This window comes from Dermacentor variabilis, chromosome 11, assembly GCF_050947875.1.
Source record: "Dermacentor variabilis isolate Ectoservices chromosome 11, ASM5094787v1, whole genome shotgun sequence".
Classification (NCBI taxonomy): domain Eukaryota; kingdom Metazoa; phylum Arthropoda; class Arachnida; order Ixodida; family Ixodidae; genus Dermacentor; species Dermacentor variabilis.
In genome coordinates this window covers 102769618-102785969 of record NC_134578.1, presented here as the reverse complement: position 1 = coordinate 102785969, position 16352 = coordinate 102769618, and the positions used below count along the sequence as shown (strand labels likewise).

Below are 16352 nucleotides of genomic sequence, written 5' to 3'. Positions count from 1 at the left end.
AGTCCAAACTGCCTTGCGGAGGGTTCATTGGCGTAGCCAAGCTCTCTGTAACAGCTTTTAGCCAGTGCACCTCTCCAGAACACTTTCTTTCTGGGGTATAAAATGATATTATTTGAAATTTATCTCCGTTGGGCGCCACGTGTCGTCGGGTGAGTGCGACGCGTGCGAACGCGTTCCATCGCGCGCGTCTGGGCCCAACCAGACGCGGCTGATCGTGGACGCGCGTCACGCATCCGCTACGCCGTGCGCACTTGTTCTACGCGTCTAGGGAGGGGAGACGCGCAGGCCGCACGCGTCCCGAAGTTTCGATTTCGTGTGTCACATTCGAGCGCGCGCAACGAAAGTGACCGACTGTGCACCGACGTCACGTGGCTGGCATGTAAACTTTGGGCGCGGCTTTGGAAACAGGTTGGTGGGATCTCAGAACCGGGCTGAAACGCCGGGAGTCACAGCTGGGTGCCTGTTGCGCGAAGGCGATGGACGCTGTCAATTATAAAAAACGCTGGTCACCTACGTTGATGCTCACCCGCGCCGGCTGCTTAGTGGCTATGGTGCTGGGTTGCTAAGCACGAGGTGGCGGGTTGGAATTCCGGCCACGGCGGCAGAATTTCGATGGGGGCGAAATGCGAATACACCCGTGTAGTTAGATTAGGTGTACGGTAAAGAACTCCAGGTTGTCCAGATTTCCGGAGACTCCCACTACGGCGTGCCTCAGAATCGGGACTGGTATAACTTAAAGCTTTTCCAAAGTGATTTTATTTCAAATCCGCCATTTCCCCTCGCTGACTTGACCAAATTTTTCATGCCGCGCACACTTTGCCTGTCTCTCAAGCGACATCAGCACTCCTCAAAAACCAACACGTGAAAGTGACGTTCACGCATTAATTATGCTTAATTATGCCGAACCAACCAGGCAATATCATGGATTCCCCGGAAAGTGCGTCAGTTTCCTTTGGAATAGAAAATGACTGCCTTCTTATTGGTGTTAGCGGTGGCGGCTTGGCAGTTCGGGCGTCGGGGGTATGAGCCTGAGGACGCCTTTGACATGACAGGCGACCTGCTTCGGTGGCACTTTCGCCAGAAGACAGAAACTGCGCGGTGGCTGTGCGAAGAAGCAAAGGAGGGACTCGGAGGCGTGCCAGCAACAGCGCTGTCGGTGGAGCGACATTGTTGTGCGCGTTGCGGTTCTTCGCCACTGGAAGTTCTCAGGCCTCGGTACGAAGTTAGGAGACGGATTTACGTGACCCAGCCTGCAAATGCGTGCGACGCGTGGTAGAGGCAATCGTCGACGCCGGGACCCGCAACAAGTTGGTCCACTTCCCGAGGTCGTCGGAGGAAAAGGCGGCCGTGAAAGAAGAGTTCCTTCGACGCGGCGCCATTGCCGGCGTCATCGGATGTGCGCACGGTAGCTTATCGCCGTCATCGCACCGAAGGGCGAGGAGAAGGCAGCTTCCATGTGTAGCAAGGGTTATTATGCTCTTAACACCACGTACGCATCGGTCTTCATTTGCTAATTTGCCCGTCATAGCAACGCTTGGATGATGCTGGGTACGCTTTCGTCAGATCTGTGACGCATGCCTGAGGATACTTGTCATGAATACTCTGCGACCGGGGTCGGATCACGACACTTACGTCGAGAAGACTACGTGGCTGCGTCGTCGTTCTAAGGAGGGACACATTTCCAAGGCCGCCGAGCAGGTAAGCAAGCGACCGAGGCCCTCGGTGAGCAGAGGGAAAACTTGATACACTTACAAATTTGGCTGCATACATTAAAGTGTGCTGGCGCAGCAACAGAATGTTCCAGCCCGAACCGCTTAGGTTAAGTTTTAACTACGTAAGTGACATAAGCCTTGAAGGAGTGTTAAAATTTTTGAATGAATATCAGCGCGAAAGAAAGTGACGACACACGTGTTGTGCCTAAAAAGAATATTACGCATATGCAGTTTAAAGTACAGCGCATGTGTCCTGCCACCTTCTTTTTAGCACTAATACTGGTTAAAAAATGAAATACCAACTTTCCTGAAGAACCACGTTGCTGAATGCTACATAGTGGCATTTTACTATGTACCAGCTATTGTTATCGGTACACATCACAGCAGTATCAGGTTCTCAGCCTCTATATCCTTCCATTAGCGCGTCTATGTGGTAGACATACGTTATATAACCCATGCTTCACTCACTCAACCTTGTGTAGATAGATATGACTTAATATTTTTTTGGTCACGCAGGTGACAGCGGATACCCTCCTGAACCATGGCTCTTGACACCGGTACCAGGCCATCCTCCCACGCACAGTGCAGAAGGCAGGTACAGCACTGCACATGCTGGCATGCGCTTCGTAGTGGCGCGGGGCATTGGGCTTCATAATAGCCGCTTCCGCTGCCTTCAGTGGTACCGTGCCCTTCAGTATGAACCGAACCGTGCAGCCAACATTGGTGCAGCATGTGTAGTGCTGCACAATTCGTGTCTTGATGAAGGTGACAGCTTGTTTGATGATTTCGATGAAGGCAGCAGCAACAACAGCTGTGATGATGACGACGGTGACCTCCACCTACAGGGAGTTCCCCGAGTAAGCGCATCGCGTATAATGTACCTCCGTGGATGTGCTGCCCGGGATGGTGTCATTAGCTTATTCGGGACAATGCGGCAGCAGCATCAGCACTACCTGAGAAGGGTGCAGAGGCGGCTGCGCCGGCAGCAGCACCGACAGCAGCGCTAAGCACGTGCCTGTAACGTCAGGCATATATGCCTAATAGAAGAAGGAACAAAGGTGAAGAGGTTTCGGCAATTAGTGAATAGTCTGCTGTTTTTTATCACATATGCTAAACTATCACCAGTGTTTCACGTAGCCTGTGCCAATAAGCTGTCGCTATTGGAGATGATTGCATTAATCGGCTGTGACATTACGCGAGAGCCTTTCATTTAGTAGCTGTGAAGAGAACGCCTTATGTTCATCAGCAGAATACCATAGCCACTTCTCTGGGCAGAAGGCGTTTGCCAATAGATTTGCTGTTGCTAGTGCTACCTTGACGCTTTTCACTACTGGCATCGCTGACACTGTCACCGCCATCTGCACTGTGCATCGGAGGATATTTGTCTTCGTCTCCTCGCTCCCTGTTTCAGCTGCATCAAAGCACAGAACTTTTCGCTTCATCATATGTACTGTTCACACACACCTCGTAGGCGCTGTGTAGTTTTCTCATACAGCCACCGCGCAGTTCCTTTGTGATAGAACCATTATTTTCCCTTGGAAGAGCATTCATTTGCAAATTGTTGTAGAATTCTACATTTACTTGTAAATATTCATGTCAAGTACCAGTAACCTTGATGAAAATCGTCTATTCATGTCCCTGGAGTAAATAAAGGCATATAACACATCCTCAGTGGCATCTTTCATAAACGTAAATGATAGTCATTCATATGCACAGCTCTGCGTACAAAGGGCACAATTTCATGCTAACAAAATAACAGCGTGATGTCGCACTGCATGGGATCCAATACACTGTAAATGGACAGTTGGCAAGTGTGAAATCACACAAATATATGTCACATAAACACAGTGATCTTTTGAAACTCATGCACAACCATTAACCTTCTCCCAGCGGCTTCACAGTACAAAAGGTGTTGCGAGTCTTGCTTGTTATGCATGCAACATGCTAGCACAAAATAGAATTTCTTCTCAATGACTATTATCCTATTATGGACCACCAGTATAAAAAAGCAGCCACATCCTTGTAGAAAACAACACAAGTGAGGAAATACTTCTCACTTCAATTATCTTTCTTGTAACAACTACAAGAACAGTCTGGCAGCAACTGTAGTAAGATAGTGGCCACGTCTATGGCTACGTTAGGTATATCACAGACTGTGCTTAATTACCATGAGGCCAGAATATATTGCTATCACTGGTAACATGGACTCGCTGTTAGCAGGAATTTTATAATACGGCCACTTGTGGCTAAAGATAGGCACTAAAGATGTGAAAATGCAAACTTTACAAAATATATCGTAAAAACACTTACGGAAATATTCAATAGCAGCTACCACAGCATGCTATTCAAGTGCTTCTATAGTCGATGTATCCGAAAAACTGCTGTGGTTAAATTACAAGATAAAACGATCACACAGTCTGCATGTTCCCTGCAGAGCAGTACATATTGAAACATTGCGGTTACAGAAAAATAAAAGGACCCACCTAACCCAAAGGTGAAAAAATTAGACATGCAGTTAATAATAACTCTCTCACTAGGACAAACTCGTACGGTAAGTGAAGCTACGCATGACGATGATATATTTAAAGAAGTTATCAAATAGCAACACACATTGTTCAACCTATTGTGTGTTGCTGTAGGGCCAGTAATCAGATTGTGAAGCCACTGTTTCGCCTGTGAGCCGCAAACAGTCACATCATCATTTCATACGACCTGTAAAAACATATCATGTGCATTCGTGTTTGAAGCGACGTCATGGCACTATCACTTTTTGTTGCCACTGTCATACATTACCTGCATAAAATTTAGAGGGCTGACTGGCACAGGTCTGGATAGCTTGTGAAGACATGCGAGCACCACCACCGAATAACCCAGCGTCAGTCTGAATTGAAAGGTAAGCTATACTTGTAGTCTGGTTGCACTAAAGGATCATATGCAGAAAAAAAAAACACTGAAGTCCATCGCAGTTGAGGCGGCTAGCAGATGCCATGCGCAATGGCAGCCTGGGAACAGGGTGCCTGGGATGAGTACAGTCGCTTCCCGCGAGTTCTGCATCTTCTCCGCCAGCTGCACCTGCCGGCATACTCTGCTCCCATGCAGGCTGCAACCTGCAGCTGCTGTCGGCGAGGTGGCCTGTGGGGCTCATGCCGGTTGATTGTCCTTAAAAGTAAATTAATAAACAGGATAAGGAATTTTCATGCTCTCTTGTGCAGAAAATCTATCGTATCATCATCATATGGGAAAGTTCAGAAAAATAATCCCGACCAGAAACCGCTGAAAAAGTACAGACTAAATCGGGATAAATAAAGGAGGACACCACAACATTTTTCCGTCCAAGTTGAATCCAGCAGAAATATTTGTACTGTGCGCAGGGGCAATTTATCACTGCGCAATATGTCGACATTTCAAGATAGTTATGATCGTTCACAAAAAACGTTTTCTTACCAGCTATCCGTTGAGATATACTGCCTTTCAATCTTCATCGATTCTTGAGTATCCTATGTGCAAAAAGCAAAAGTTAACATCACGTGATCACCGCAGATGTTCAGATGCTATTGCCCAGGCGTTAGGCACAAGAAAGAATGATGTTGTTTACTCACCATGAACTAGGCTTTCACGGTTTCCATGATGTTTCCAGCTTCCAAAATTCTTCTCGGGTGAAAGTACATCTCGGACGCCGAGATTTCATCTAATCGGGCAGCCTTACGGGCAAACGTGCAATATTCGGACCGCAGAGCCGATCAGCTGTTTTGACGTAGCCACCATCCTAGTGGGGCGCAGCGAAATGGATTGGATGCGGAATTGACACACGCGTGGTTATAGCTGGAAAAATGGAGATGCTTGCGTTAACTTGGAAGTGCGCTTCAACTATTTTTGCATCAAAAAATTATAAAACAATTTTGCTCTGAGTAACATGCAATTGTTGTTTTATTAGACGTTGATATCTAAAATAAAGTTGCTACACGGCCCTTTTAAGAGTGAAAAACAAGCAGAACGTGCTTCAGGCAACGGTGGAGGCTAAGTGTGTAGCCCTCCAATTACTGATACATTAATTCCACTGGGTATCGCGGCAATCACACAGTGCAGCACATTGAAAGAACAGAAAGCCTGGATGAAATATTGCTGCTGTGCAATCTGCTTCTGGAACTCCTGTATTGAAGCAGCTCACGTTGAACAATCATAACTTTTTTGAGATGCTGCTTTTTTGTGCACGTGTGTGTTCATGCGAAAAAACAAATGATCGCTCTAGTGTCAAGTGTATTGCTTCGACTGCTTGCGTAACATCAAAAGGAGGACAAACTACAGAGTACAGCAAGATAGTAATAATAATTTTCGCACCAATTTCTACTACTACAAAAAGTGTGGTATTGCATAGCTTTTTTTTGAGCAGATCAGAATGCCTTATCTGTCATTCCATTAACAGTGTTTTTTGCTGTTTTGCTTCTGTAAAAATTGAGTCGTTAGCTTCAGAGTTAAAATTATGGGGTTTGACGTGCCAAAACCACTTTCTGATTATGAGGCACGCCGTAGTGGAGGACTCCGAGAATTTTGACCACCTGGGGTTCTTTAACGTGCACCTAAATCTAAGTACACGGGTGTTTTCGCCTCCATCGAAATGCGGCCGCCGTGGCCGGGATTTGATCCCGCGACCTCGTGCTCAGCAGCCCAACACCATAGCCACTAAGCAACCACGGCGGGTTTTAGTTAGCTTCAGAGTTGCTCTGCGGCATCTATACTGTGGAGTCACAGTCTCCAATATATGAATGCCTTATGCCAAACTCTCCTGCATCTCCGGACACCAGGCCAGTAGAACATGCCTAAGATGATGGTAATATAACAACAACCAAACAGCAAGTGCAGCAAACTCGGCGCAAGCGAAAGCGCGTTCCAGGAACTGCACGAAGTGAGGACCATAATTTACTGAGTAATTGCTGATCAGAGTCTATCAGGAGTGCTACATGCATTTTTTGTCACGTATGGAATGATTTCTCACGCAGCATTCTTTATAAGATATCTTCAGTCACAGGATGCTCACACTATTTTTTACTCTTAATGTAGTACACTGCTTCTTCATAGCTATGAAACATGGGAAATTTCACCACAGAAATGGCCGGATATCCCGGAATTGTTGCTAAGGAAAGGAAAAAAGGTAATGAAATAACAAAACACTGCCAAAGTCTACACGGTTATAAAAATACAAGAACACAATCATGAACAGGCCATGGGAACACATAATAATTTAGAATGTAAAGTACTGTTTAAGAGAAACTTATAAAGACACTGCCTACGAGAAAATCTTGTAGAGCCTTGTGAGATAATTTGCGCAGTGAAATGGCACTTATCTGAAGCTTTTAGATATCTGTGAAAGATTTCTCACTACTGGTTTGCATTGTCGGCTTTCTCTCATATTTGAAGAAACTCGTTTCTCAGTGAATGATTGTTCTGCCCACAGTAGAAGAATATGAGAGGTATAGGAACTGACCTCCACACGAGATAGAAGACTGGCCAACATCGTGCGCTATCTGCGACATCCGGCGCGGGAGAGCGGGAGCCATCAGTCAGGCTCCCGTTGGCTTGCGTTTTAGAAGATTAGGCACAAGCAAGCTTACTTGTAGAACGCATTCCAAAGCTTATTTTTCAATGTTTTTGTGAGCGTCCCCATGACAGAATGTCGTTAGCTGGGCGAGTGAGCACTGCTAAAAAGGTTGCCAGTCGCTGCATAGGTAAATGCATAGGTAATGAAATGGAAAGTAACATAAATACCCAAGAAAGTGGATGGGAACACGGTGCCGCGGTAGCTCAATTGGTAGAGCATCGTACGCGAAATGCGAAGGTTCTGGGTTCGGTTCCCAACTGCGGCACGTTGTTTTTTCATCCACTTAAATTGCCATTAATTTATCGTTTCTTTATTTCATTTATTAAGCACAAGTAATTTACCCTATGTTGTCCTTGGTGTCAGTGTTTGTTGGCTTCTTATGATATGACTGTATATATATATATATATATATATATATATATATATATCGTTGCCAAATTAAGTACACTTCAGCCATTACAAAAATGCTTATTATTCACTCAACTTTCGCAACGATTTTATTTTGGGCCAGATTAATAATGAATTTCTTCTTAGCCAAATGAATTGCACTCACAAAGAAGCATTTTGTGGGTGGCTTGAGTATTTCTCAATTTGTGATTCAATTGTCAACATCATTTTGACACCTTCACAGGTATGAAATGCAGTGTCGAGCAGAAGAAAGGGAGCAGCTTCTGGAACGTCTGGAAAAACTCGAAAGACATGTGGATAAAGAGTGCCACCCGATCCTGTAATGAACTCATTTTGTTTAGCTTCCACCGTAATAAACTGTTTTACAATGCAAGCTACACAGAGTCCCTGTGCTGTGAGCTTTGGGTCATGTAATTCACTTTTGTTTTTGCTTCCTTGTGATCAAAGTGTGGTGACTTCTACACAGCAACACGGTACACGTTCATGATGTCACTACTGAAACTGTAGTGTTCTTAAAAGGCCTTCACACCACCCTAGGCATTTTGAACATAGATTGTACGCATGGAACTGCAACAACAATCTTTTATGAACATAGCAGCATTACGCGCCGCTGCGGTTACTACAAGTAGAACATTTTTGCGGTTAGATGTTCAATGCAGAAACCGACGCACCTTTGCTGCTAAACAACAAATTTTCGAGGTCACAAGGGTTTAGGAGCTCTTTAAGGCATGAGGCTAAGTTGGATACCAGATTTCTTACATAAGTATCGATTTTTCTATTATTTGCTTAGACGTGCTGACTCTCAGGTTTGCTGCAGTGATACTCATTCACTTCAACAATGGCAGTACACGCACAGTAGATACGATGAAACAAGTTAGATTGGAACCTGGCCTTCGGATTGTTAAAGATTATCTCGCAAATCACTTGCCAAAGGTCTCCTCTGATTGCACTAGTGCTGCACAAGCTAGAAAAAGAAAAAAGAAAAAGACAAGAACAGAAGTTTGGAGGCGACAAACTGCAAATATGTCTCAATTTAACTGTTGAAAGTCTTTACTGCATAAAGCAAATGTCTCAACAATTTTTTTGTTTTCCCTAAATCATTTTTTGCAGTTCTATCACACACCAAGCACGTATTTTTCGAGGAAACACGTTTTAGTGACATTACACATTATGTTTTTACATAGGTTGGCGAGCAATGAACAACAAAAGTAAACATTTCTAAAACAAGGCACACTGTTATATCGGAGCTTCGCTTCCGAAATCAAAACCCCGATATAACCTCATTCCCTTCTTTTTGAAAATAAGTCAGGGGAAGGAACATCCTTATACATTCGTTAATGGTACCATTATGCAATACCGAAGTAATTCAGAACTCTTTCCCCTCTTCTAGAACAAAAAGAAAAGGAGAACAGTGATGCAAATTAGATGACTCGTTTTTTCTTTCAGTGCAAATGCAAACACGCAGAAGAGGTGAAACAGAAAAATAAGACATGTTGCAAGCGCACTGCAGAGCAGATAAACACCAGAAAGACCATACTTGTGTTCATAGTCACTAAGAACACGACTAAAATTAAGAACACAACGGCCTTCACAACAGCCCAAAAATTATCTGAACACCTGTCCAGGTATGTCACATAGAAAAGCAAAACAATAACAGGAAATCTGAAGACATGAAACATAATCATGCAACAAATTTTTTTTAGGCGGCGCGATTTCTGGCGTCACCTTTTTGACCACCGAGGCAATTGCGGTACATGAAGTTGAGTTCCCTCTACAGGGGCCAGCACTGACTCCGAAGATACTTATGAGGTTTGCTGCTAAGCTGAGCACCCGACGACGTTTGAGCTCCCTAGCTCACTGAAGCGCTTGTCAGACGACTAAGAGACAAGATTCAAAAGAATATGAAAATTCACTGACATGCTCCTCAGGCACAGCTTGGAGCGAATACTTTGAAGAACTGTATGTGAACACGAAGGCTCAGAGGCATGAGTGTTAGATGTTTCAGAGAGAGCATGGGGACTGAGCACATGAGTCACTCGTTGTGACGGTACCTGCATTGAAGCACTAGGTTCAGTTACACGCCTATCAGCAAAAGAATTTCATGATGGCTGGGCGCCACAGCCGGACGTAGAACTGTGAATGACGTAGAAACTGGTGCCTGAATAGAACCCTCAGTTCATATTAAGCGCTCAGCAGTCGACGCTGCTAGGAAAGCATTTTGACTGGGCACTTCAGTCGGAATTTGAACACGTACCTGATCATCTCGCCTTTCTGCTAAAGATGATTTCACCGCAGGAATGGGGATAGCTACCAAAGTAGGAGTCTTATATGAACAGGACTGAGAGCTTTGCTGAAACAAAGGAACACTGCTAGGGGACTGTGTGTTCCGATTACCATTACCGTCTCTTTCTGCATGCACAGGGATATAATTTGGAAGTTTTCAAATACTGCCCTCATTTAGCTTAAATGTGTTATCTGATACCTTAGACAGTACTGGAAAATGGCCTCTGGCGTGTCCAACGTGCTTGGTGGGGCGATCATGGCGGCCATGCCGGCATCACACATACCTATTCAAATCGTGCGTTTTTTGTCGCTTCATCATCAAGCTGCCAAACTCTTCAGATTTTACTAACTTTTCATTCACAAGTGAAACAATTACTTATACGACTGCCAAAAATTGGTTTCTTGATGCACTAAATTAAAATTAATGGGCTGGTGTGCAATTCACATTTGCTAACAATTTCTTTACACATTCATCTTCATTCTTACTTTTTGAAAAAATGTTTGGTAGAACTAGGCCTCACACTTTAACTGTGCTGCGAATTAAGGTATATTTCCATGGTTGGTGGCTCAAGACGAAAGTAAGTGGACACCTACGAGCCATAGAAGCAGGTGTGACAGTTGGCCAGAAGAGCACTTACCTTATACATTCGTGGCAAATTCTGGCGGTACAGTTTTTTTTTATTTTCGCGAAAATCAACAAATGCAAATAAGCCTGCAATCTTGGCAAAACCCTATTCGACAGCTTGGCGCACTTCACTAATTTCCTTGTTGAACAGCAACTGGTGTCCACTTGAAGACGTTCCGCTGCAGGGCTTCAGCAGCAGTGGGCTCAGAGGATATGCAGGACCACCATAGATGCAGTAGCTGTGACCCTGGACGAGCTCTTCTAGTTTATCATACGTCTTGCTTCTTAGGAATATGCCTGAAAGAATACAAAATAATTTTTGCACTAAAAATATGCACAAATCTGCCAAAACCGCTGCAAACAAGACAAAATAGGCAATAGTAGACAGTTTTATCGGTTGCATCACCTCACTCTACATGTCGCATCATATTTGACGTCTCAAAGTACACAAGGTAAACTAACCTAGAGGTCTATTCTATTCAACCAAGTTTCTCTGCACATAGGCCCTGATACTCTGTGGTATAGCTGTGCTGCCTGCAACTGGGCCCTCGATTTCACGGGGTGCAAGACAAGGTGCTGCCGTGGCACAGTTGCACCCTTGAACCTTGAAGCGTGTGCAACCCGGCAGACAACAACCTGCGCTGCTTGCACCGTTTCTGAACTTAACGAACCTTATCACTCCTCACAAATGTGCCAGTCGCACACCCTGTAAAGTTTATTTGCTTTGAATTTACAATTATTGATAAGCCATATTGAAATAAACAAGTTGATGATAGAGAGTTCTCAGGAGTCGTTGCAGATTTCAATAAAAATTTCGATATTAATGTTGATTCAGTCATTAGGAAATATGCTGGTTTTGTCAGGAGAGCCCTAATTAAATTTCGTTCAGTATTCAGTATTGCTACACTTCTCTCATTTTACCACGCATTCATTCATACACGCTAACTACATTTGCTTTACCAAACAACATTCCCCTGCCGCAAGTTACAACAAATTATGAAAAAACTTGTCCGTTTCAGTGACCTTTCGTTCGAAAAAATCCAGAGTTACATTTTAAAATGTTGCCGTAAAGCAGCTTGATATTTTTTGAAAACGTACTTGCTTTATTCTGCCTACTAAGCATGATTGTTACCTTATTGAAATACACGTGTTACAGTTGATGTTCTTGCTTATGTGCTTTGATCGCATGTATTATTTTCCTAACTTTGCTGCGTTTACTGAAAATATACCGTTCTTGACCTATATATTGTGAATGCATTTACGATAATAAACATGAAACTAAACATGACGGCTGCGTCGATCACGTCTAGTAACGACTTGGGAATAGGAACTCTCGTCTCTATTGTATCAACTCATCTGCATCATTCTGCTGCCAAAGTACGGTCTACTTAGCTGGCAGATTATGTCATTTGGACACATGATGGACTCGTATTTTACAGCATGGGTGCGCTTGTGCTTGGAGCAAAAACATCTTTTGATGTTTCGACGGGTGGCAGATAGCCCTCGCGGTGCCGTCGATGAAGCCCCAACAGTTAGCCAGGGGTGCACTATTGGAATGCACGGCCTGCAAAGTTTAGGTGTGAAAAAAACATCAATAAATAAAGACGGGCGACGAACCCAAACGCCTGATATTTACCTGTGAAAATTCCGCCACGGTGGCGATGTCAAGCCAGGAGTGACTGTTTGCGTCCTTCAAAAGGTGCTTGAAGTTACTTTCCATATGCCAAAGACCGATATTTGTCACTGGTGATATAATTGAACAATGTCTGCCAAAAAAGTGCTCTAGATTGCACAGCCGATTGGGGCACGAGAGCCGGCGTAGCGTAATGCACAAACCCTCGTCTCCTGGCGCCGTCACTCGTTGAGCTGTTGTGATGACATCTTAAGGCATTATGAAGCCTCAATATGTCATTTTTTTAATCGGAAATACGACCTAAAAATATCAGCATCCATGGTACCCGCGTCCAGAAGTTCGTTGACCGAAAGCGGGTCTCTTCGCGTGCTGCAAAGAACTTCATACAGCAAACTGTCTTCCATTTCAGTAGATTCAACAGCACCGGTTCTTGCAAGACGCTCTGCCTTGTTGTCATGCCTTCTTGCTCTAGTAGTGCGATGCACCGAAACTCCGGGAGAACAGTGGAGGCGTAAATCGAAGGTGAACAACACGTTTGTCGCGGCGTGTGCACGTTTGTTGATGCGGACCACGCGTTAGTAGTATTGACACAGCAGAAGACCTTGCCTTGGCTAGAACGCAGCGTAATGGCTTTGTTAATGTAAGGATTACATCTATAACAAATGAAAGTTCAATGTATTGCGTGAAATGCCTTCAAACACTTGAGTAATGCAAAAATAATGTTTTATTGTGGCAATTCATACAACTTCGGATAGAACCATCGATAACTTTCGAGAAACTTCCGATGCATGCAGGCGCGTCCTGCGCTGTGCTATAACATTTGTTAGGCGGTGACACGTGGCCGCCCGATAGAGATATGAAAGTACACGTGTCAATAGTATGTTTATAGCAGTTATATCTACTGCGGCAAGGTGGCGCAGCAAGCGAGCACATGTCTTTTGGACGCATCCGGGCGCTCCGTTATAACCGATTCTTCGTCCACCGCTCCCCTAACTGTGAGCGGGAATGCGAGAGCGGAGCGGACCATCAGAAACGTTCTGCTAAAACAGTTCATTAGAGAGCTTAGGTTAGGGGGACGCAAACGTTGGGGCCACGGTGCTGCGCATGCGCTGTACCGTGGCCCCAAACGCTAGCGGGCTCCTACGCTTGCGTCCCCTAATCTATATGTAAGAGTCTCTATTGGCGCGTGTGCTTGTTTATCTCTATCCTGTGACCGCTTTTGCCGGCTGCCATATGTAAATGTTATTGCTTGCCACAGGACGCGCTCGCATGTAATCGGAAGTTTCTCGCGTGTTATCGATGGTTCCATACATTTCTCTGTTGTCACCGAATCTCATTGTATGTGCGACGTCAATTGTGTAGCAGTTTGTGGAATGCACGCGGGCACAAGCGATTACGCTGGAAGCTTCGTCGAGTCGTGCATAATAAAGCCGACGCTCTTGACCTGAAGATGAGATTTTCGACGATCACCGTCTATGTTCACCGCTATCGTTGTGCTTTGAATGTTACTTGCTTTTAGGGGCAAAGGTTCGGCCAAATAGTTAGCTTTGCTGTGGTGTCGTTGACCGCCACTACAAAGTGACAAAATCTTATACGGCTGTCATATGCGGCTCACTGTCTATCGCGATCGAGCTCGATCGGTATAATATTTCTCGATTGCGATCGCCTAACTCTTCTGCACAAGTTAAGAAGGAACTTTCCTCAAATACAAACACGAATGTTTTCCTCGACGGTGACCTAGCAGCACTGCTACGCGCAATGAAGGGCTGACTTGTGTACAAATCGTGTGGCTGCGCGCTCCTTCCCTTCGTCGCGCGCGTACGGACTCGGAGGCGCGTACCCTGTGCCCCATGTGGTCGTGCCCCGTTGTCCATGTGGTCGTACTCCAAAGCTCTCGCGCGAAAGCATGCGCGTCTTAAAGAGCACTTCGGTGAAGAACGCAGCCCGAAATTATGAGAGCAAGTGCCTTTTGCATGGGCGCCTTTGTATCAGCGGGGAAAACTGACAAAAGGTGGAATGACAAACTATGTTGAACGGATTCTTCGATTTACTTACTTTTCCTTGATTCAGCCACTCAGTATGTGTGCCACTGGGCACGTGCCCGTTGTTGGCTAATTCTCCAGCATGGACAGGTCCCACTATACGAATCTCTAAAAGCACACCGATTCCTTAAAAGACTGGTGAACTATGTTTCGCAGATTATTTGATTTACTTTATTCGATGTAGCCGCTCAGTACATGTGCCACTGGGGATGCACCGCTCTTGCCCAATCCTCCAGAAGTCGCATGTCTCAGTGTGACCAAAGGGGCACACTGTGGCACCGCCGTTGCACCCAGCTGGATTCAACCCCGCGCTTGTGGTGCTCGGAGACGCGTATTATCGGCAGCACGTTTGCTTCTTGGAATGGAAGTTGTCACGTTTGAAAAGAACTCATTATGCCGCATTACGTGTAGTTTACCACACTTAAACTGACGCTTATCAGGACTTGCGAAGCCTACTAATGCGCAGGTATTGCAGAACGTTCACGCTTGCTGCGCTTTTAGCGCTAACTAGCGCTTCACTGCTTTTAGCAGCAAGGCAACATACTTTATACTGAAGTATCAAGCCCTTAAGCTTACCTTAACAGGAACGGTACTGTCCGCCTTTCGATTGTGACAAAGCAGCAACAGCAGGGAGTAGGAATGAAAAACTTCGATGGACTGTGGCAGCGTTCGGGCAGCAATGGACTGAAGCTACGTTCTCACCCCGCTGGGAACTTTTATGCGATGAGGCACCTGGCGGCGCTCCACCGACTATCAGGTGACGTAAATCGCTCGTGGCGATTTAGCGTCTGCTCTTCTTGCTTGCATTCGTGGTACGGCGGCGAAACTTTCCCCATTCGTGCTCGCCAGCATTTGTCATTACTGCGGATACGATGTGGCCCAGCTGTGTACTCGTATGTGTGCCTGTGGTGGAACGGCAGAACTGGAAAAAAAAGTGGAAATATTGCAACGGCTAAATATATGTCGAAGCCGAAAGTCCGGATTCGCATAATAGTTTCTACGCGGGCTGCTTCTACATATTATAGTTTGAAAAGTATGTGTTCTATAAAGGTAGCGCAGATGGTTTTTTCACATGTGGGGAGGGCGGAGTTACACACCGGAAATGAAGCTTCGCTGAAACATCGCACAAAAAGCCGCTATTATTTTTTAGGTTGAAACGGTTATTGTAGGCCGACGTTTGTACGAAGTGTCTATCGACTGCAAGGGTCCCAGAAAACTGGAACAATGCAAGCATTATACTAATCTACAAAAAGGGACACGTTAAAGATTTGAAAAATTGTAGGCTCATTAGCTTACTCCTAGCATTATATAAAATATTCACCAATATGATCTACAATAGAATAAGGGCAACACTGGACTTTGGTCAACCAAGGGAACAGCTGGCTTCAGGAAAGGATACCCTACAATGAATCACATCCATGCCATTAATCAGGTAATTGAGAAATCCGCAGAGTACAATAAGCCTGTCTATATGCCTTTCATAGATTGCGAAAAGACATTTGATTCATTAGAGATACCAGCAGTCATAGATGCATTATGCAATCAAAGAGTACAGGTCACTTACGTAAATACCTTAGAAAATATACATAAATTCCACAGCTACCTTAATTCTACAGAAGAAAAGTAGGAAGATACCTATAAAGAAAGGGATCAGACAGGCAGACACAATCTCTCCAATACTATTCTCTGCGTGTTTGGAAGAAGCATTCAAGCTATTAAACTGGGAAGGCTTAGGAGTAAAGATCGATGGCGGATATCTCAGCAACCTTCGGTTTGCCGATGACATTGTTCTATTCAGCAACAATGCAGACGAGTTACAACAAATGATTGAGGACCTTAACATAGAGAGTGTAAGAGTGCGGTTGAAGATAAATATGCAGAAGAGAAAGATAATGATGAATAGCCGGGCAAGGAAACAATAGTTGAGGATCACCAGTCAGCCTCTAGAGTCTGTGAAGGAGTACGTTTACCTAGGTCAATAATGAGAGGAAATCCTGATCATGAGAAAGAAATTCATAAAAGAATAAAAATTGGTTGGATCGTATACGGCAGA

General features: G+C 44.8%; 1 protein-coding gene across 1 annotated transcript in view; it reads right to left on the bottom strand.

Annotated features, from left to right (window-relative positions):
• Window positions 1-15183, bottom strand: part of LOC142563964 (juvenile hormone acid O-methyltransferase-like) — a 55883-nt gene extending 40700 nt beyond the window's left edge. Inside the window, exon 1 of the mRNA XM_075674719.1 lies at window positions 14876-15183. The gene's annotated coding sequence lies outside the window, so the exon portion shown is untranslated. The remainder of the gene's footprint in view (window positions 1-14875) is intronic.
• Between the last annotated feature and the right edge of the window lie 1169 nt (window positions 15184-16352).